Source organism: Cupressus sempervirens, chromosome 1 (genome assembly GCF_028749045.1).
Source record: "Cupressus sempervirens isolate cs-2001-9-10 chromosome 1, ASM2874904v1, whole genome shotgun sequence".
In the NCBI taxonomy this organism is placed as follows: domain Eukaryota; kingdom Viridiplantae; phylum Streptophyta; class Pinopsida; order Cupressales; family Cupressaceae; genus Cupressus; species Cupressus sempervirens.
In genome coordinates this window covers 205,845,153-205,867,660 of record NC_143118.1, presented here as the reverse complement: position 1 = coordinate 205,867,660, position 22,508 = coordinate 205,845,153, and the positions used below count along the sequence as shown (strand labels likewise).

At 35.8% G+C, this 22,508-nt stretch overlaps 1 pseudogene; it reads left to right on the top strand.

Annotated features, from left to right (window-relative positions):
- The window catches only part of LOC149576843 (putative LRR receptor-like serine/threonine-protein kinase At1g67720), a 36,392-nt pseudogene extending 15,030 nt beyond the window's left edge, over nt 1–21,362 (top strand).
- The last annotated feature ends 1,146 nt before the right edge of the window (nt 21,363–22,508 follow it).

Here is a 22,508-nt window from a genome sequence, read left to right as displayed (position 1 = left end):
CTATTCAGTCTTCTACATTTTTGCATTCTAGTGGGTAACTTGGTTGTTTTAGGTATGGGGATCAATTTATTTGCTTCAGATGATTCGTCATGACTTGTACTATCTTTTGTATTAGTCAAATTGCCTTTTCTAATCTTTATAGACATCATTTATATTCATTCTTGCAAACACACTGAGATAAAGTGTCATACTACATTTGTATTTTTCATTTCAGCTATTTTCCTTCTGATTCCTTACATCTGAGGACACTCGTTTAGATTACTATATTCTTTGGATTCATTACATCTTGTGCCTTATTGTACATGCACTACTCTAATAAAGTTCCATGGGAGGTTGATGTTTTGCCTTTGTTTGCCATCTTCCTTTGTTCAATGAGTGTCCCTTCCATGACATTAGCCTCATGTCATGTCTAAGATTGATCACCTTAGTACACACATGTACTATTTTGTGCAACTTGGTCATGGTTCCTTGACTTAAAGTTCTTTTGGCCCGACTTTTCAATTGCATGTCACCTCACCCTTATCTGCATTGGGGGGGTTTTTCTATTGTTTCTCATGCTTCCTTGGTTCGATTGATCAGATCTTCAAGCTTCGGTGTTTGATGCCATCTATATCTTTGAGTTCAGTTGTTTACCTTTATGTGCCTACTGATTTGATATAGATTAGAGTCTTCTCTACCTAGTTAAGTTCTATTTCTTTAGATCAGCAGTTACTTTTGACAAAGTTTTACAGCTTCTACATATTTCAGTGGTGTTCAACATGATCATCTTTGTTCCTATCTTTTGATACATTCACTAGTTTGGAGGCTTCTTCAGTCTTTCACTAGTTTATTCTAGCATATTTTCCATCTCTTTTGAGAATAGAGTTTTTCCCATGTGGTTTTCTTTATTTCTCCTCTTTACAGAGATTTTGTTGTGCTTGGATACCTCATTAGGTCTTGTTTGACAGGACCCAAATACACTTTCAGCAGTAGTTTCTAGGTTTTTAGCTACTCCCTAAGTTTATCTTAAGGGGGGGTTGTTAGAGTAATTAGATATTTCCTAATTAAATCTAGTTGCTTAAGCTAAACTTTAGACATCTAATAATTAATTCTTTTATTAATTATTTTGATGCAACCTAGGTTAGACCTTTTTTAGGGTTTTGATCTCCTTTATAAGGACGATCTCTCATTATAAATATTAACTTGAGATAATTTATTATTGATATTAGCAATAAAAAAGAATAATATTTTCTTTATCAGAATACAATTTTGCATGTTTTTCAAATCAAACTCTTGCCTCTTCTTGTCTTTTTCTTCTCTATGATAGGTTTTGTACATGCAAGTATTCTTAGGCTTCATGGATTTGATTGGCACATTTACTCAAATCCTACATAGAAGAGGTAGTTCAAGAGGTGGATCTGGTGGTAGAAAGGCAAGTCCAATTATTTGTTTCAATTGCAATAAGGAGGGACATTATGCATCTAGGTGTCTGGATAGAGCAAGTTCAAGTTCATAAGATGCAAGAAGAACACATTTGATACAAGATGATGAATAGTAAGAGAAGGAGATGGCTAACTTAGATAGTGTACCTAAAAGAAGAGAAAGTTTATTGATGAAAATAACACTTTTTGAAAGTGCCTACTACCATGGAACCACCACAAAGAAAAACTATCTTTAGGACTACTTGCAAATCTGGAAGTAAGGTATGTAAAGTCATTATTGACTTAAGATCTATTGAGAATTTAGTTTCTTTTGAGATAGTTTAGAAGTTAAAACTTAGGAGGATACCTCATCCTTTTCCTTATAATGTTTCATGGCTAACAAAGGGTCAACAAACTCTTGTAAATGAACAAGCATGGGTTGATTTTTAGATTGGAAAGTATAAGGATAGAATTTTGTGTGATATAGTTGACATGAATGCATGCCACCTATTATTTGGTAGGCCCTAACAATATGATTTACAGGCACAACATGATGGAAAACTCAATATATACACCATCAACAAGGATCAAAACATGATTAGATTGATTCCATTTGCTAATCATGAAGAAGTGGAAAAAATAAAGAGAAGGAAGCCAAAATTACGATGGTTGATAAAAAGGAATTCTTAAGGGACATGAAGAATGAACCTAAGCCTTTTTTTCTTTTGATGCCTAACCTACAACCACAAGAACCGATTGGAAATGATAGAAAGGAGGCTGAAACGAAGAAGGCAATTCCTAATGAAGTGAAAGAACTTTTGGATAAATATGAAAATTTGATTTTAGAAGGTATTCCAAAGTCTTTACCACCTATATGAGACATTAGTCATTGTATTGATTTCATTCCTGGAGCTACTTTACCTTATAAAGCTGCATACAAGATGACATCACAATAAAATGGAGAGATTGTTAGACAAGTAAAGGAGTTACTCGATTCTAGCTTGATTACAAAAAGCTTAAGCCCATGTGCTATACCTACTATTTTGGCACCCAAGAATGAAGGAACCTGAAGGTTGTGCATTGATTCTAGAGCCATTAATAAGATTAGAATTAGATAGATGTTTCCAATACCAAGAATTGAATATTTTCTTGATTATTTAGGAGGTGCAAAGTATTTCTCCAAGATTGACTTAAAAAGTGGGTACCATCAAATAAGGATAAGAGTTGGAGATGAGTGGAAGACAATATTCAAAACCAATGACAGATTATATGAATGGAAGGTAATGCCATTTGGACTCTCTAATGCTCCTAATACCTTCATGAGACTTATGAATTAAATACTCAAAGACTTCAATGGTAAGTTCATCATAGTATATTTAGATGAAATATTAATTTTCAGCAAGACAAAGGAAGAACACCTAGAGCACATTGACATGGTTTTGAGAAGACCTCATAAAGAGAAATTGGTAATAAATTTGGAAAAGTATTTGTTTATGCAAGAGGAGCTAACATATCTTGGTTTTGTGAACTCCCAAGGTAGCTTGAAGATGGATAAACATAAGGTAAGTACTATACTATCCTAGCCACCCCCAAGAATAGTTGGAGATGTTAGAAGCTTTCATGGTCTTGCTACATTTTATAGAAAATTTATAAGAAATTTCAGTCATATATGTGCTTCTATGTTATAAACCATTAAAAGAGAAAGGAAGTGTAAGTTTGCATGGAGTCAATTAGCAAATGAAGCTTTTGAATTGCTTAAGAAAAAGGTTAGTGAGTAGCCAATTCTTTCTTTACTTGATTTTAACAAAGTTTTTCAAGTAGAATGTGATGCTAGCAAGGTTTTTATAGGGGTAATTCCTAGTCAAGAAGGAAAACCAGTGGCTTTCTCAAGTTAAAAACTCAATGAATCCAAGAAGAAATATTTTTCATATGACCTAGAAATGTCTGCATTGGTTTAAGCTCTCAAAAGGTGGAGACACTACTTGTTGCCAAAATAATTTGTTGTGTATATCGATAACCAAGCACTTAGTTTTTTGAATAGCCAAAACAAATTAAGTCATAGGTAAATGAAATGGGTGGAGCATTTATAGGCCTATACCTTCACCATCAAGCATAAGAATGGCATATCAAACAAGGTTGTTGATGTTCTTACTAGAGGGAATCTGACTGTCTCCCAGATATAGCTAGAAAGTGTTGGAATTGAAGCACTCAAGGACATGTATTTAGCAAATCCAAATTTTGGCGACATCTACAAGGTAGGTGCGGAGTTTGGTGAAAGATACCATGCATATTTTCCTAATTTTTGGATACAAGATAGACTTCTTTTCAAAGGAGCACAACTATGTGTACCTAGGTGCTCAATGAGGATAAACATTATCAAAGAGGAGCAAAGTGGAATAATGGGTGGACATTTTGGTTTTGGGTAAAGCCTTAAAACTGGTTAGAAGATACTGATATTGGCCTAAACTTCAAACTAATGTTAAAAACTTTGTGGAAACATGTATGATTTTTCAAAAGGCCAAAGAAAGGACAATACCATTGCCAATACCATCTAGACCCTAGGAAAGCATAATAATGGATTTCGTAATGGGGCTGCCATGGACACAAAAGGGGCATGATAGTGTATTTTTTGTAGTAGATAGGTTCAGAAAAATGGCTCACTTCTTAGTATGTAAGTCAACCTATGATGCCTCTCATATAGTAGATCTCTTTTCCAAGGAAGTCATAAGGATTCAAGGGCTACCTCTCAACATAGTTTCAAATAGGGATGTGAAGTTTGTAGGATACTTTTAGAGAACTTTATGGAGAAAACTAGGAACCAATTTATCATTCTCATTAGCCTACCACCCTCAAACTAATGCCCAAATAGAGGTAGTTATTAGAACATTGGGCAATTTGTTAAGAACTTTCACAAGACAACATGCAACAAAATGGGATGTAATCCTACCCCACGCTAAATTTGCATATAATGACTCCATCAATAGAAGTATAGGAAAGTCACTATTTCAAGTGGTGTATGGAATTCATCCTTGAGAGATTTTTGAGTTAAGAGATATGAGTTCACAGCAACAAGTTAGTGTCCAAGGAGAAGAATTTTCTACAACCATAAAAAAATCCATGATGAAGTCAAAGCACAACTCCAACAAACCTCTAACAAGTATAAGAAGCATGTAGATAAAAAATGGAGACACTTAGAATTTGATGTCAGAAATTTAGTATGGGAAAATCTCAAGAATGAGAGGCTACCAAAAGGTAAATCTACCATTTAAGCAGACACCATAGCTAGAAAGGATACTTGACACCAAAGTCATAAAGTAGATAATAGGAAAGGAGTCCAAGCAGTATTTGGTAAAACTCAGAGGTTATTCAGGTGTAGATGCTTTGTGGATGATCGAACAAGATATCAAAAAGCAAGGTACCACTCTACAAGCACTCATCTCAAATGGGCTTGAGATAAAATTTCTTGGGGAGTATGGTGTAGGAGCACCCACATTAAATATTTTGGACGAGATTTCTCCATGAAGAATTTATCCCAATTTTGTCATTACAATAAAATCTTTTCTTGGGATTCATACAGATCATTGTGGGGTCATTCTTCCCCATTCTATTTTGATCTAGGGTATTCTGTAACCTATTCTTCTTATTTTGTAATAATCTAGAATGTTTTGTAGATCATCTTAGCAAGTATAAATAGAGTTCTAGGTTTAGGTTTAGGGAAAGTTTTTGGATATGAAATTACAGGAAGAAGAAATCTATAGAAGAGCAAGTGTATTTACTATTCATTTGATGAATTAATTAGAAGAACAATTATTATCTATCTCTTTCTAGTGCTGGTTCCTTTTGTTTTCGCTTCCGTTGAATTTATCTCTACATTAGGACCACTCATTAGTGCTTTAGAATATTATAAAATATTCAACACTGAGATCGCAACTGATGGAGACGATGGTAAGTTTGAGTGTTTTATTCTTATGATAGATGGTTTCCTAAACCAATTATTATCGATGAAATATAGATCAATTTGGCTTACTGTGGAAAAAATAAATAGATATTATATGTTTGAGATTAAAATTTGAGATTGCTTTTGTTATAAAAATGATGATTTTAGAACGATGTGTTTTGAACTGCAGTTGGTGCACTTTTACCAATCAAAACTATACAGTTAGAGTTGTAGAAATGTAAGTTGAATCATATCACTTACATATTATTTTGCACGTTATGGCAATTGGGTCATGTAGGAAACGCTGATGAGATTGTGTTTATCTCATTGTATTCATTAGCGATCTATCAGGAACGAATTTGTCTTGTGAGAAGCATGTGAGAACTCTTTTTATCTTGTTTTTTCTTTTCATTTTCTTGATCTATTGGTACGGATTGAATATAGGAAACCTATCTGTTTTTTACAATCCAAGATAATTTTTGTCGTACTTTTTGAATTCAATAGGATATCCCATTTTGTGATTCATTATCAGGACTATCCTGAGAGCTGAAAAAGTAGAAATGACCTCTCTAATTTTTTAATGGTAGAATGTACTGTCAATACAAAACATACATGCAATCGAATTTATAAACTATATTGACAATGAATACAATAATTTAAGTTTTACTCATAAGTTTTGGTTTTTTCTACCTTTTGTTTGGAACAGTTCTTTCCAGGACAACCATTTATCAGAAATCTTACCTGATTTATGCAACTTAACAAGATTGGAGATACTGTGAGTGGAGTCAAAACCGATCATCCGTTACATATACGTTTTATTAATTCCAAATGACTGTTCCAAGCAAATTACAATTTTTTTGATCAGCTGTCCAGGCGATTTCGAAACAATAATCTCAGCGGTACCATCCCAGATTGTCTCTCCGAATTGAGAAACTTGAAGGAACTCTATGTCCTCGTTTTTCTTGGATGTTTCAATAATTTTGTAGTTCAATTGACTAATGTTATTATTATTTTTGATCAGAAATGTTATAAACAGTCTATCGCACATTAAATTCAAAATCTCTAATATCAAATGTAGTTGTTATCTGCATCTGCCAGAAGTTTGGAGAACAATAACTTTAGCAGAGTTGTTCCCAAAGGGCTTTTGCGTGATAGATTATTGGACATTAGGTAATCTCTCCTTCTTTCTAATATAATATCCTTTAAAAAAGTATAAACACGTTTACTTCGGTATTGTTAGTATTTTAGAATTTAAAAAAAATCCTTTGCCAGGTATTCTGGGAATCCAGGTCTATGCAAGGATAGTAACCAATGCAAGTCAAAACATAACAAAATGAAGATTTTGTTAGTATCAACGATTGGTGCTGCCATTGCTGCTTCTCTGGTGTTGATATCCATTCTTATGTACCGACGAAGAAGACACCAGATGAATCCACAGCCATAGCCATTGTTAGGTACTAAGAGAGATTCAATTGTAGACTTTTTCTTGTGATGCATATCTTTGCCACTTTTAATTTAAATATCACATATTAATGTAAAAATTAAGCGTGGAAAAATAAATCAATTTTCTTTTAAATATCATATATTAATAGAAAAATAAATTTTAATTATTTAATACTTTAGTCTCAATATATGATGTTTAACATCTGACATGCCTCTAATTACCTATATTTATTATGTTTTGTCAACCATAATGCAGATGGACGTTTAATACTAGTAGGGGCAGGAAACCCTTTAAGCTGCCGTTCATTTCAGCCAAAAGATTGGAGAGGGCGGTTTCGGAAGTGTTTACCTTGGCAGGTTAGCTGATGGAAAAGATGTGGCTGTAAAGCTGCTGTCCTCCTCCTCAAAGCAAGGAATGGCAGAGTTTTTAAATGAAGTAATTGAAGAAAACTTCGGATTCAAGATCGAATCTAGATGTTTAATTGCAGGAAAATAGCTGGTGTGTTCTAGTTGGGGGAATCTTGCGTTAGTTTTTTTTTAGATTTAATTACTGTGTGTTCATTTATAGAAGTCTTGGATATATCTAAGAATTGTAATTCATTTATCATTTAATTAAAATATTTTTAGTGAAACTATTTTATATTTCTTTCCTAGTACTTCTTATTTTAAACCATTCTTAAGTTTAAAGGTCAATTTTTTTTGTTGATGTTCAGATTAATCTCATTTTTAATTTTAAATATGTTATTCTTATTTTCTCAGAGTTTCATCTGATTTATCTAAAGCATAATAAAAGTAGAACATAACTTATCAATGGACAAAATAGGATTGCAATAGCTACCCTTACACATCACATAAAGAGGAAAATTTTAAGTTGGAAAAAGAAGTGAACTTTGACTATTGAACTTTCACTATTTAGTACTTTTAGGGTAGAAATGAAGTCTTTCTTTTAATCTACAACAATATAATAAATGATGAATTAATAAAATGATTTTCTTTTCTGAGTACATGTCCATGCATCGACTATTCTTCTTTTTAGTTTAAAACTGGTAATTCTCTTCTTCCATTTCTACAAACTCTATCATCTAGATGCTTAGAATATTTTTTCATACTCAGATACCAATTCTAGAATCTGAACAACAACACACTCATTTAAATGACATAGAAGGATAGAAGATGCAAAAACTTTATTGATATTTCAATGATAGTTATGATATTTAAATAAATATTTATCTGATTTGAGAATGTGAATAAAAATTTATTATAATCCTAGTAACCCTTAAACATTACATATTAAGAAATAAATTAAGATTAGCAAAAAATTATCAACATTAACAATTTAACACTTTTATTTTTAAAGCAAGATTTAATTTTATTAATAGATAAATTTTATTATACAACGATTTTATAGTTTGTTTGAAACTCTACCATTTGCTTAAAATTATCACTACTTTTGTGATGATAATCCTCACTACTTTTGTGATGATAAGATCAAACTCTTCTCGAAAACATCACAAGAATTTGGTATCCTTGATTGGCTACTGCAACGACTCCAAAGATTTTATGCTTGTGTATGAACATATGTGTGGAGGATCACTGAAGGACCACCTCTATGGCAAGACAATTCTTCATAAGAAAAGCAAGCAATATTAGTTTAAGACACACTAATTAATTTTGATGTCCTCCTCTAGGTTCTCTATCAAACACTTCCATGTGAAAAATCAACTATTGCAGTCACTGATTATTAATCTCCTATCATAAACGATTATTAAACTGCTGAAAATAAATTTCTAGCTAATATTGAAAAATAACACAACTGCAACTTCACTTATAAATTATGGAAAGAAATGCGCAACACAATGAACACAATATTTTCGGACAAATTGTCCCTGGAAAATCCCCTAAGGGAAAACAGTTCTACAGATGAGGAATTATATTAAACTTCAGCAAATCAAGAGATACAAAAATTCCTTGCCTCTCACTAGCAAAACTCTGACAATCTCCTAATTTCTTCCGCTAATATTCCCTACTGCTATCCCCACGCTAACACTGTGCCCTTGCTAACATTGCAAGACTGTTTGCTAACACTGCAAACTTATAAACTCATTTGCTAGCACTGCAAATGTTTCTCCAAAAACTTGTGTCTCCAAATGACCCAATGACCCCTTTTTATACTACTCCTATTGGTAAACCAACGGCCAAGATTAAATCAAACCAATGGCTGAGATTAAGACAACTCGACAGCCAATAATAGAATTGGTTGCAAGGTGTCCAGAAGGGAATCACTAAAATTACTAAATAATTATCCTTGCAATAACCATTTACTAATTCTTGGCAAGTGGACAAACAGTTGTCCAAACTACCCATAACTAATGCTGCTATACATAGATAAGGACGAATAGCTGTCCAAGCTACCCATAAATACTACTGCTATTTTCGGGTCAGAAATAATAGCTGTCCAACCAACAATAATTAACACTCCCTCTTAGCAAGGAAGCTGTTCTGCATGACACCCATCTTATCTCTGAAAAAGATAAATTTGGCCTTTCCCAAAGCCTTCGTCAGAATGTCTGCTACCTGCTCATCTGTAGGTATGTATTGTAGTCGAACAATACCTCGTTGTACACAATCCCTGATGAAGTGATATGTGATATCTATATGTTTAGACCTATCATGAAACACTGGATTCTCAGACAACTTGATGCAACTCTGATTGTCACAATGTATCACAGTAGTCTCAACCTTCTGACCAAACAAGGCTACTAACAACTTTCGAAGCCATATAGCTTCACATGTCACCATGCTAGCTGCTATGTATTCTGCTTCTGCTAAACTTAGAGCCATAGACTTCTACTTCCTGTTGAACCAAGATACAACTTCGGATCCCAAGCTGAAACAACACACTGAAGTGCTCCTTTTGTCTGTTGTACTTCCTACCCAATCTGCGTCAGTATAGCCTATCAACCTGATACCTTTACCTTGAACATATCTGATCCCATACTCGACTATACCATGCAAGTAACATAGCACATGCTTAGCCACTATCCAATGCATTCTCTTTGGTTCAACCATGAACTAACTAAGAGAGTTAACTGCAAATGCTATATCTAGCCTAGTGTTGACCAAATACATAAGCGAACCAATCAACTGTCTATATAAAGTGGGATCTACATCTTTCTCCTTAGTTGTATCTACCTTCCTCCAATTCGTGATCATGGGTGTAGACATGGCTTTGCCATCCTCCATCCCAAATTTCTTCAAGATTTCAATGCAATATTTCCCTTGACCAAGGAAAATCTCCCCATCTGTCTGCCACACTTCCATGCCTAGAAAGTAGTGCATAAGTCCTAAATCCTTCATCTCAAACTCTTCTGCAAGGTTCCTCTTGTAATCCACTATGAGCCCTAGTGAACTTGTAAGAAATAAGTTGTCAACATAAAGAACAAGAATGAGAATCTCACTCCCAACCATCAAGTTGTAGAGGTTAGCATCTGCTTCACTCTTCACGAAGCCCATTTTCTGCAAGTATGTATCAATGAACTCATACCACACTCTAGGAGCCTGCTTGAGTCTGTACAATGCTTTCTTCAATCTGCACATATGGGTCTCTTTGTTGTGTGCTACAAAGCCTTCTGGTTGTTCTATGTATACCTCCTCCTTCAACTCACCATTAAGGAATGTTGTCTTGACATCTATTTGATGGATTTGCCATCCCATCTGTGCTACAAGTGAGATTACAGCTTGTATAGAAGTATACCTGGCAACTGGAGCAAATGTCTCCTCATAGTATATTCCCTCCTTCTGAGAGAACCCCTTTGCCATGAACGTCGCCTTTTATTTCTCGATGCTACCATCTGCACCGTGCTTTATCTTATAGATCCATCATGATCCAAGTACAGCCCTATCTGTTGGTCTAGGTACTACCTCCCACACATCATTTTGTATTATTGAAGAATATTCCTCAACCATAGCATCTCGCCATACCTGATGTTCTGCATCTTCCTGATAGCTAGAAGGCTCACTATCTACCAACTGACTAACTAATTCCACATAGTCATTAAACTTGGCTAGTTGTCTTCGCTATCTAGTACTCTTCCTAGGAGCTCCCACAAACTCCTAAGTATCCCTTTGTGTATCTGGAACCCTATGGTTTCTGCTGCCAACTATAGAGGATGAAATGTCAACCTCTATGTCTTCTAGATGCATTTCCTATTGCTCCATACTCTGTGAATCTTCACTAACTGAGTCTACACTTATACTGGTAACTATACTTGAGCTTTGTTGCTCTTGACTTGGTCTTGGAGCTTCTATTGTCTGCTCACTTTGATCATCTGATGGTAAATCTCTAGATCTCCTGAATGCCTTGTCCTCCATGAACTTGACATCCCATCTGACAATAATTCTTTTAGTCCTAGAATGAAAATCCTAGATGCCTTTGAGGTCTCACTATACCCAACAAAGTACCCCCTCTCTGCAGTCTGATCTAACTTTATACATGTATCTCCAGGAATATGGCAATATGCCAAACTCCTGAATATCCTGAAGTGACTAACATTTGGCTTCTTCCCTGTGAAAGCCTCCTTTGGTGTCATCTTCCCTAGCACCTTGTGTGGAACTCTATTCTGAATGTAGACGATTGTATTACACGCCTCTGCCCATAAGTAACAGGGCATGTCCTGGTCATGTAGCATAGCTCTTGTTGCCTTTGATATAGAATGGTTCTTCCTCTCAACAACTCCATTCTGCTATGGATTGTAAGGAACAATCCATTCTCTCTTGATTCCTTCTCTGGTGTAGAACTCCTGGAAGACATTTCCTTTGTAATCGCCTCCATTTTCTGATCGAAGAACCTTTATCTTCTTTCTTGTTGAGTTCTCCACAAGAGCCTTGAACTCTTGAAATTGACTGAAAACCTCATCCTTAGTCTTCAAGGAGTATATCCAAGTCTTTCTAGAGAAGTCATCAATAAAAGTAACATAGTACTCATATCCTCTGAGAGATTTCATCGACATCGGTCCACAAACATCTGAATGTACTAGATCAAGAACACCCTTAGATCTGGTGTCACTCCTTGGAAAAGGTGTTTTCGCAAACTTCCCCAACACACATCCCTTACATACATCGTCATGCTCTGTGCTCACCTCTGGAACACCTGTCACCATCTCACAAAGAAATCTAAGTGCTCCATGATGAATATGGCCCATCCTCCTATGCCATAGCTCTCCAAGATCTCTAGGATTATTGTTTCTCATGAGTGCCTTAGGAGTATCAAACTGTAGTCTATAAAGGCGTCCACTCCTAACTCCAATAGTTATGGGCGATTTCCAATCCTTGTGCTTAATCAACACATGTGTCATTCTAAAGAGTACATTATACCCCCATCCTGGAGAACAGATACAGAAATCAAATTCATACCTAAGCCTGGCACATATAACACATCATGAAGTGGAATTATCTTTCCATTCTCCCTCTGAAATTGAACATTCCCTTTCCCAACAGGGTTGAGTTTGGACAAGTTTCCCATAGAAATCTGGATGTTGGTGTCCTCCTCTTTGTAACTGGAGAAGTACTCTCTAACTCCTGTCATATGAAATGACGCCCCACTATCTATATACCAAACACACTGTGAGGTTGAGCTAACCATACAAGCTATGAGTGCAAACTCATCTTCCATTCTACTGGAGAGTTCTTTCGCACTTGCTGAAGCTGCCACCTGCTTCTTACCCTTCTTCCTCTCTGGGCAATCATTGACATAGTGGCTAAACTCGTGATATCCAAAGCACTTGACCTTAGAAATTTCCTTCTTCTTCTTTTCACTTTGTGAATTTGATCCTTTGCTAGATCCCTTCTTTGCTTTCCTTTTACCCGCTAGGGCAACATTCTCTTGTTCCACCTCATTTTTTTGACTCTTGTTGGCCCCATTGACAAGACTTAGTCTAAACTCCTCCTGAGTGAAATTAGTCCATAGTCGATCCCAACTTGGTAAAGTATCTTGTCCACTGACAACTTGAACAAAGATACTGCATTATTTAGTAAACCCATTTAGGGCTATTCTCACTAGCTCATCATCACTAGGGCTATCTCCAACAACTGCTAACTCATCCTTGACAAGTCTAATCCTGGTGAGCTAACTTGTGATGTCTTCTCCCTGATTCATCCAAGTATTCTTTAGCTTCTCTCTAAGAATCAACTTCCTATTGGTGGTAGCATTCTGGTACAGATTCAGAATGGCATCCCACATCTTCTTCGCTGTATCTAGCTCCGAGATATGTGGAATAATATGATCCTTGCCACCATCTAGGATTATCCTCCTCGCCTTGGCATCGTCCTTCCTATATGTTGCAAGTTGTGTTGCATCTGTTGGTATAGGTACAACACTGGTAGCATAATCCTTGATACCATTCTCTTCCAACAATAAAGAAATTTTGGCCTTCCAGACACCAAAATTTGAGACACCATCACATCTATCATGATCTCTCAAACCAACTGAAGCCATCTCAAGGGTTTAAAGCAATAATAAATCTAAAGAGATCACAATTTCTTTCCTAGGGAAAAACTCTTCTACCCTTAACAATGCTCTGATACCATGTGAAAAATCAACTATTACAGTCACTGATTATTAATCTCCTACCATAAATGATTATTAAACTACTGAAAATAAATTCCCAGCTAATATCAAAAAATAACACAACTGCAACTTCACTTATAAAATATGGAAAGAAATGTGCAACACAATGAACACAATATTTTCGAACAAATTGTCCCTAGAAAAAACCCTAAGGGGAAACCAGTTCTACAGATGAGGAATTATATTAAACTTCAGCAAATCAAGAGATACAAAAATTTCTTGCCTCTCACTGGCAGAACTCCAACAATCTCCTAATTTCTCCCGCTGATATTCGCCACTGCTATCCCCTCGCTAACACTATGCCCTTGCTAACACTGCAAGACTATTTTCTAACAATGCAAACTTACAAACTCATTTGATAGCACTGCAAATGTTTCTCCAAAAACTTGTGTCTCCAAATGACCCAATGACCCCTTTTTATACTACTCCTTTTGGTAAACCAACGGCTGAGATTAAGACAACTCAATAGCCAATAATAGAATTGGTTGCAAGCTGTCCAAAAGGGAATCATTAAAATTAGTAAATAATTATCCTTGCAATAACCATTTACTAATTCTTGGCAAGTGGACAAACAGCTGTCCAAACTACCCATAACTAATGCCGCTATACATAGATAAGGACGAATAGCTGTCCAAGCTACCCATAAATACTATTGCTATTTCTAGGTCAGAAATAACAGCTGTCCAACTAACAATAATTAACATTTCACACTTTTTTGAAAAACTAGACTTGGAATAGCTCTAGATGTAGCACAAGGTAAAACATTTGCATATCCCTTTGATTTTTCTTCTTGATCAATAAACTCATGTCTTAATTAGTCATTTCTTTCTTAGTGTCCACTATGTTTCAATGGCTAGAATATTTGCATGTAAGTTGTACTCCAAAAATAGTTTATAAGGATGTGAAGAGCTTAAACATACTTCTTGATAGGAACCTGCGGGCAAAAATTGCAGATTTTGGTCTTTCAAAAATCATTGGCGATGAGAGAATCACAAGTCATATAACCACAATGGTAAAAGGAACAATGGGATACTTAGATCTGGAGTACTTGATTATTTCTATTCCTATTTTATATGATTTATCTTTTGTCCATATATTGGATAAACTAATTTAATGGCATTATCTCTGAATCATGCAAGTGCTTTTGTTAATGAAAGGTACTTTCATACGACTAAGTTGATAGAGAAAAGTGATGTATATAGCTTTGGAGTGGTTTTGCTGGAGATGATATGTAGGAGGAAATCAATTGATCCAGATCTCTCTGAAGAAGAACTAAGCCTTTTGAAATGGGTGCGAATTTATTTAAATCATACTCCAATGTTTTATTTCAACTAACTTGTTTAATATCTAAATATAGGCACATTTTATAGAACTAAGTGTACATGCATTGTGTGTTCTCTTGTTAGGTACTGCTACATCTCAAGGGGAACGATGATTATGGTGTTGTTTTGCCAAACATCATAGACCAAAAGATGTGCATGTCTGATATCACCATGAAATCTCCCTACCCCATATTTAATCTGTCACTTAAATGTGTTCAGAATGAAGCATCAAAGATGTTGGAAATTTAAACATCTGCAGGTTGTCCTTGAGCCCCATGCCCATCTACCCTGTCAATTTGCTTCCGATAGTCACCCATGGTTGGCAGACATTTATTCTTGGTAGGTAAGTTTGAAATTTGAACGTTGAGAGGGAAAGGAAGAATGTGACAAAAAGGAATGTTTCTACATTCATTTTGAAGAGTTTGCAGATCAAGTAGATCAAAGAGCTTCAGTTTAGCAGAGCAGAGAAAAGGTAGAAGAAGAAAGTGATCAGCAGATCCACTTGTTGCAGAGACAGAAGGAAGTATGTTTAGTGTTTCTAGTTGCATGTGACTCCTTTGTTCATTCTGTGAGTTTGTTGTTGTTTTTTTTTTGTCCTATTGAAGTAGTGATTGCTCCAGGCACCATTGTATGCATCCATTAGAGTTGCAGGTTTAAAGTTTATTGAAAGTTTGAAGTTTTACCAAGGTTTTTCTGGTGAATGCTCCCAGATTTGTAATAGTTTAAATCTCAGTTGAATAGAAAAGAAAGTAGGCATACTTGAATCTATTGTTTTTCCTCTTCTATTCATTGTATTTGAGAAACTTGGTTGAAAGGTTAAAGCTTGGCTCTCTATTTTTAATCGTGAAAGCATTCACATTAAATTTTTTCTAAGTTATAAATCTTATTAGTTGGAGCCAACCTTACTTGGCATCCATTTTCTTCTTTGAGTGCCAATCTAACTCGGCAACTACTGCATCCTCTTTCAAGTGCTGAGAATTTCCTTTTGTGTGTCGAGCTTACTCAGCTTCCTTGTACCAAGCTAACTCGGCACCTATTTTCTGTCTATCACTCAGCACCTATTTTCTTTTTGGCACTCAGCACCTTCAGGTGCTGACCAAAACTAGCACTTGGCATCTTTATGTGCCGAGCACTTTTTCAAGTGCCGAGTAAAGATTTTAGTTTTAGGGTTGTGAGTATTTGAGTATCAAATTAATTTTTAATTGATATTTCTCACATGGTATCAGAGCTTTGAGAACCCACATCCACAATGAGTTAGGGCATTTATTTTCTTGGGATATTTGACATGTCAGGAGATGCAGGAAAGATATGGTAGCAGCCACCACCCTTTAATGGGAAAAATTATGATACATGGGCAAAGAAAATGAAGACCATTATGGTAGCGAATGATTTGTGGGAGTTTGTAGTTAATGGGTTCAATGATGTGACAAACCCAACTCAATATGCTGCCCTCACAAATGCACAGAAGACTCATTTGAAAGAGTCAAGGAGGAAGGATGCTAAGGCATTAAGTTTGATTAAAGTAGAAATGACAGAGATAATTTTCCCAAAGATTGCAGCAACAAATTATGCAAAGGAAGCATGGGATATCCTTGAGACAAACTTCAAGGGAACTGATAAAGTTCATACTGTAAAGCTACAAAACATAAGAAGGGAATTTGAGAACCTTCAAATGAAGGAAAATGAATCAGTTGTAGACTTCAGTTCAAGGACCTCCAATGTAATTAATCAGTTGAAGTCAAATGGAGAAGACTATCAAGAGTAGAGGATAGTGGAGAAAATATTGAGGAGTTTACCTCATAAATATGACAATTTGGTCATGACCATAGAAGAGGCAAAAGACCTCACTATTTTGACAATGGATGAGTTAATGGGTACACTTCAAACCCATGAGCATAGGATCAACAGATCTACTTCTTCGACTTTCCAAGAGCAAGCATTCAAGGCTAAAACAAATCCAAGAGGAAGGGGGAGAGGAAGAAATGGCTAAGGCAGGAACTCCAAAGGTAGAGGCCAAAGAAATGGAGGACAAAGAAATGTTGCACTAAAAAGCTTAGGAAGAGTAGATGGAGCAACTAGCTCACAAAATACTTCAAGAGGAGGTAAGAAAAACTACAACTCAAATAAAAGTAATGTAGAATGCTACTACTATCATAAATATGCGCATTATGCAAATGAATGTTGGGAGAAGCAGAATGATTAGTCAGGACAAGAAAATGTGGCTGATATGAATATGGAAAGTGAAAACACTGCCTTCATCATGTGTAATGTTGGTGAAGAAGGAAGCCCTGAGGTTTGGTACCTTGACAGTGAATGTAGCAACCACATGAGTGGTAATGAAACCTTGTTTTTATTCATTGACAAGAGTTTCAAATCAGAAATTAAGATGGGTAACAATGGAACCCTACCAGTTGTGGGCAAAGGATCTATTATGGTCTACACCAAGAAAGGTGAGAAAAGGAAAATACAAAATGTGTATTTTCCCCTGGTATGAAGCACAATTTGATGAGCATTAGTTAGCTCATTCTAAATGGATACAAAGTGCTGATGGAGAATGACAAGTGTGTCATTCAAGAAAAGGATGGGAGCAAGAATTTACTTGTAGCAGTTCAAATGACAAAGAATAGAATGTTTCCCTTGAGGTTAGAGACATGTTTCTCATCTCAAGTTTGTGTTGCACCTCACACACAATCAGCTCTAAGGAGTGTGATTGAAGACCCCTCATGGCTATGGCACCTCAGGTATGGTCATCTTGGCTATGATGGTTTAAATTTATTTTCAAATAAAAGAATGGTAGAAGGTTTGCCATGCATACAAAATTCTTGTGACAAGTGTGAGGCTTGTATTTTGGGTAAGCAACATAGGCTTCCCTTTAATTCTGGAAATTCTAGCAAGGCTAGATATCTATTAGAGTTAGTGCATACCGACCTAGTTGGTCCTATGCAAGTTACTTCCATTGGGGGGAGTACTTATTTCATAAAATTCATTGATGATTTCAATCGTAGGACATGGGTATATTTCTTAAAGAATAAATCGGAAGCATTTGATAAATTTGTAGAATTTAAAGCCCAGGCTGAAAGAGAATGTGGACATTATATCAAGGTCCTAAGATTAGATAGAGGAGGGGAGTATACCTCCAATTCTTTTGTAAATTTTTGCAAGAAACATGGCATAAAGAAAGAGCTCACAGCCAGCTATACACCACAGCAGAATGGAGTGGCTAAAAGAAAGAACAAGACTATTGTCGAAATGGCAAGGAGCATGATGAAAGAGAAAGGTCTCCCAACTAAATTTTGGGGAGAGGTTGTGGCAACAATAGTTTACCTAATTAATAGGTGTCCTACAAAGGCGGTTCATGATAGAATTCCAATGGAAGCATGGTCATGAAGAAGATGGATAGTTGAACACCTAAGAGTGTTTGGATGTGTAGCATATGCACATGTGCCTAAAAAGAAAAGGCAAAAATTTGATGACAAAGGTGTGAAATGTATTTTCACAGCATACAACCCAGAATCAAAGGCATATAGATTGTATGACCCATTGAATAATAAGATGACTCTCTCAAGAGATGTAGAATTTCTTGAAAATCAGTCTTGGTATGGTTCAACTGATGAGTCACCAAACACTTCTAGTAAAATGCGAATTATGAGTGAAGAAGATGCCGATGAACAGCAAGAAGAAGGACTAAATAGAAGAAAAGGCAAGCAACCTCAGTCATTGCCAAGCTCCTCTAGGCATGACCGAGTGTCAGTGCTGAGTAACAGTGAAGACCAAGCTAGTCAGCAAAGTAGTAGCAGTGAAGATTCTAATCTCACACTCTCCTCCCTATTAACAAGAAAGACCAAGAGTCTTAGGGAGATATACCAAGATGAAAGGTATGAAGATTATGATGAGAGTGTTAATTTTGCATTATTTTCTCATAGTGATCTAGTATATTTTGAGGAAGCTATTAAGGAGAAGAAATGGTGTAATGCTATGGATGAGGAAATAGATGCCATAGAAAGGAATGAGACATGAGAGCTAATTGAATTGCCTCCAAAAAAGTATGTGATTGGAGTGAAATGGGTCTATAAGACCAAATGCAATGCTGAGGGCAAGATTAATAGGCATAAGGCAAGTTTGGTAGTCAAGGGCTACAAACAACAGTATGGAAGAGATTATGATGAGACCTATGCCCCAGTTGCAAGAATGAAAATTGTGCATGCTATCATATCAATTGCAACTTAGCACAAGTGGAAGGTATTTCAAAGGGATGTGAAGTCCACCTTCTTTAATGGTGTATTGAAAGAAGAAATGTATGTAGAGTAGCCACTTGGTTATGAAGTTGCAGATGAAGAGAAAAAAGTATATAGATTGAAGAGAGATCTTTATGAGCTCAAGCAAGCTCCAAGGGCATGGTATAGCAGGATTGACTCATATTTGATGAGCAATGGCTTTAGTAAAAGCAATGGTGAGCCCACTCTTTACATCAAGGCAACAGATGGTAGTGTATTGATTGTTGTCTTATATGTAGATGATTTAATTTTTACTGGTAATGATAAGGCTCTAATTGGTGAGTTTAAAGAGGCCATGAAAAGTGAATTTGAAATGATAGACTTAGGTCTCTTGAAATACTTTCTAGGCATATAAGTAAAACAAATGCATGATGGCATCTTCATCTCTCAAGAAAAGTATGCAGGGCAGATCTTGGAGAGATTTAAAATGTAAAATAGTAAGGCGGCCCCCACACCAACAGCAATAGGTCTGAAGTTGAGCAAGGAAGACTCTAGAAAGAGAATAGATCCAACATTATACAAGAGTATGGTTAGAAGTTTAATGTATTTGACTGCAACTCAGCCAGACCTAATGTATGTAGTAAGTTTGATTTCTAGATTTATGGAAACACCAAGGGATTCCTATTGGCAATTGGGAAAGAGGATCCTAAGGTATGTGAAAGGTACCAAGGGATTTGGGATTTTATATATTGCAAATGATGATTTCAATTTGGTTGGTTACACTGATAATGATTGGGCTGGAAGTTTAGATGATAGGAAGAGCACTTCCGGATACATGTTTCATATGGGATCGGGTGCAATTTCATGGGCATCCAAGAAGCAACCTATTGTTGTTCAATATACAACAGAGGCAGAATACATAGCAGCAAATGCAGCAGCATGTCAAGCAATTTGGCTAAAGAGGATCTTGATAGATTTGAATGAAAGGCAAGAGGTTAGAACCACAATTTAATGTGACAAAATCTCATCAATTGCATTGTCTAAGAATCTTGTCTTCCATGGGAGAAGCAAATACATAGAGATCAGATATCACTTCATCAGAGAGTTGGTGGAGAATGGGGATATCAAGATGGATTTTTTGCAAGTCTGAGTAGCAGCTAGCAGATATTTTCACAAAGCCATTAGCCATGGGATCTTTTGTACACCTAAGAGAGAGTCTTGGTGTAGTTGATTTGGATCAGTTGTGATCCTTTCTTGTTTGGCTCAGGACAAAGGGGGAGTGTTAGAAATTTAAACATCTACAAGTTATCCTCGAGCCCCACGCCTATCTACCCTATTAGTTTGCTTCCTGCAGTCATCCATGGTCGACAGGCATTTATTCTTGGTAGGTAAGTTTCAAATTTGAACGTTGAGAGAAAAAGGAAGAATGTGACAAAAAGGAATGTTTCTACATTCATTTTGGAGAGTTTGCAAATCAAGCAGATCAGAGAGCTTTAGTTCAGTAGAGCAGAGAAAAGGAAGAAGAAGAAAGTGATCAACAGATCCACTTGTTGCAGAGACAGAAGGAAGTATGTTCAATGTTTCCAGTTGCATGTGACTCCTCTATTCATTCTGTGGGTTTGTTGTTTTTTTTTTTCCTGCTGAAGCAGTGATTGCTCTAGGCACCATTGTATGCAGCCATTAGAGTTGCAGGTTTAAAGTTTATTGAAAGTTTGAAGTTTTACCATTTTAGAGTTTTTCTGGTTGAAGCCAAATGCTCCCAGATTTGTAATACTTTAAATGTCAATTGAATAGAAAAGAAAGTAGGCATACTTGAATCTATTGTTCTTCCTCTTCTATTCATTGTATTTGAGAAACTTGGTTGAAAGGTTAAAGCTCAGCTCTCTGGTTTTAATCATGAAAGCATTCATGTTAAATTTTTTCTAAGTTATAATTCTTATTAGTTGGAGCTGACCTTACTTGGAATCCATTGTCTTCTTTGAGTGCCATGCTAACTTGGCACCTACTGCATCCTCTTTCAAGTGCCAAGCATTTCCTTTTGTGTGTCGAGCTTACTCGGCTTCCTTGTGCTGAGCTAACTTGGCACCTATTTTCTATCTGTCACTCGACACCTATTTTCTTTCTAGCACTCGGCACCTTCAGGTGCCGACCAAAACTGGCACTCAACACCCTTATGTGCCGAGCACTTTTTCAAGTGCCGAGTAAAGATTTTAGTTTTAGGGTTGTGAGTATTTGAGTATCAAATTAATTTTTAATTGATATTTCTCACAAAAGAGGCTGACCATATCTCAAGTAAAAAAATATATAAAAGAATCCATGGATATAATTACACCTGAATCTTCAATAGAAAAGATAAATGAACCTCTATATTCTGTGGAGTATAGTTACAGCCTATTGAAATTGGCAGATAATTGGAAATGATATTGTGTCGAATCTGACCTCTGCTTTCTATAGGAATTAATCATGTGAATTGTTATATATGTGGCCGTTTAAACATCATATATTAAAGCTTTAATTCTTCCATTAAAAGTGTTAGACAATCAAAGTTAACTTATTATTTCTAAACTTATTTTTTTCTTAGTATGATGTATAATAGTAGTTAGAATGTGTACCTCTGATAACAAAAAATAATTATCTAGTAGAGGGCATTTTGGTTTAAAACACCATATTTATAAGTAGTTTTCCAATAAAATCTTAAGGTTGCATAGGGATAGTTTAATTAATCAATGATTTCAATTTGTTCACTATTAGAAGATAAGCAAGTCCAAGCTTTTTGGTATTAGAGGATAAGCAATGATATTATTCTTATTTATTCATTTGAGCTAGATTAGTAGTGATATGCATTTATTATTGAACATACTTATGAAACAAATGTAAAATATGAATCAATAATGATATGTAAATTGTTATTGTAAATTAGAATTGTTCTTGAAGTATTAGATAGCAGCCAAAAGAAAGGGGGGCTAACCGCAAAGCACAAAAAAGTTGAAGAAATAGCTTGAAGTTAACTCCCACTTATCTAAACAATACCAATTTTATACTTCAAAAAAACAAATAAAGACTAGCTCTAGAATAAAGTAATCCTTAGGTCACTAGTCCTATACCTACAAGTATACAAAATAGAAAATTATACCAGCAGTAAGGAGACACATTGTTGCTATTAGTCCAGTTCCTGATCATATACATAAAAAAATCCCCATAGGGAACCAAGTCCAGTTGGATCCCAAACATAAAAACCAAATAAATACAGAACCAAGGGCTAGTTCCTTGTATTCTCACCCCGTTCCTCATTCTTCTTTTCCTTAGGCTCCTCCCTATTTAAGTGCACCCACTCCTCTTTGATGGGTTTATCAAGGAGTGTCTTCAACCATCCCTTTGCTAAGAAACCATAGATGGAGCGGCTAGTTCCACTCTCTTTGCCCATATCCTTCTCAACCTTGTTTACCTGCAGAAAAATAGAGAGTGGTAGTAGCAGAGTGCTTGACCTTCATGGTGAAATTTTCCAAGGTGCCAAATTTTTGGCAAATGCCAACGTAGTTATCCACAAGCTCCTTCATCAAATTCTTT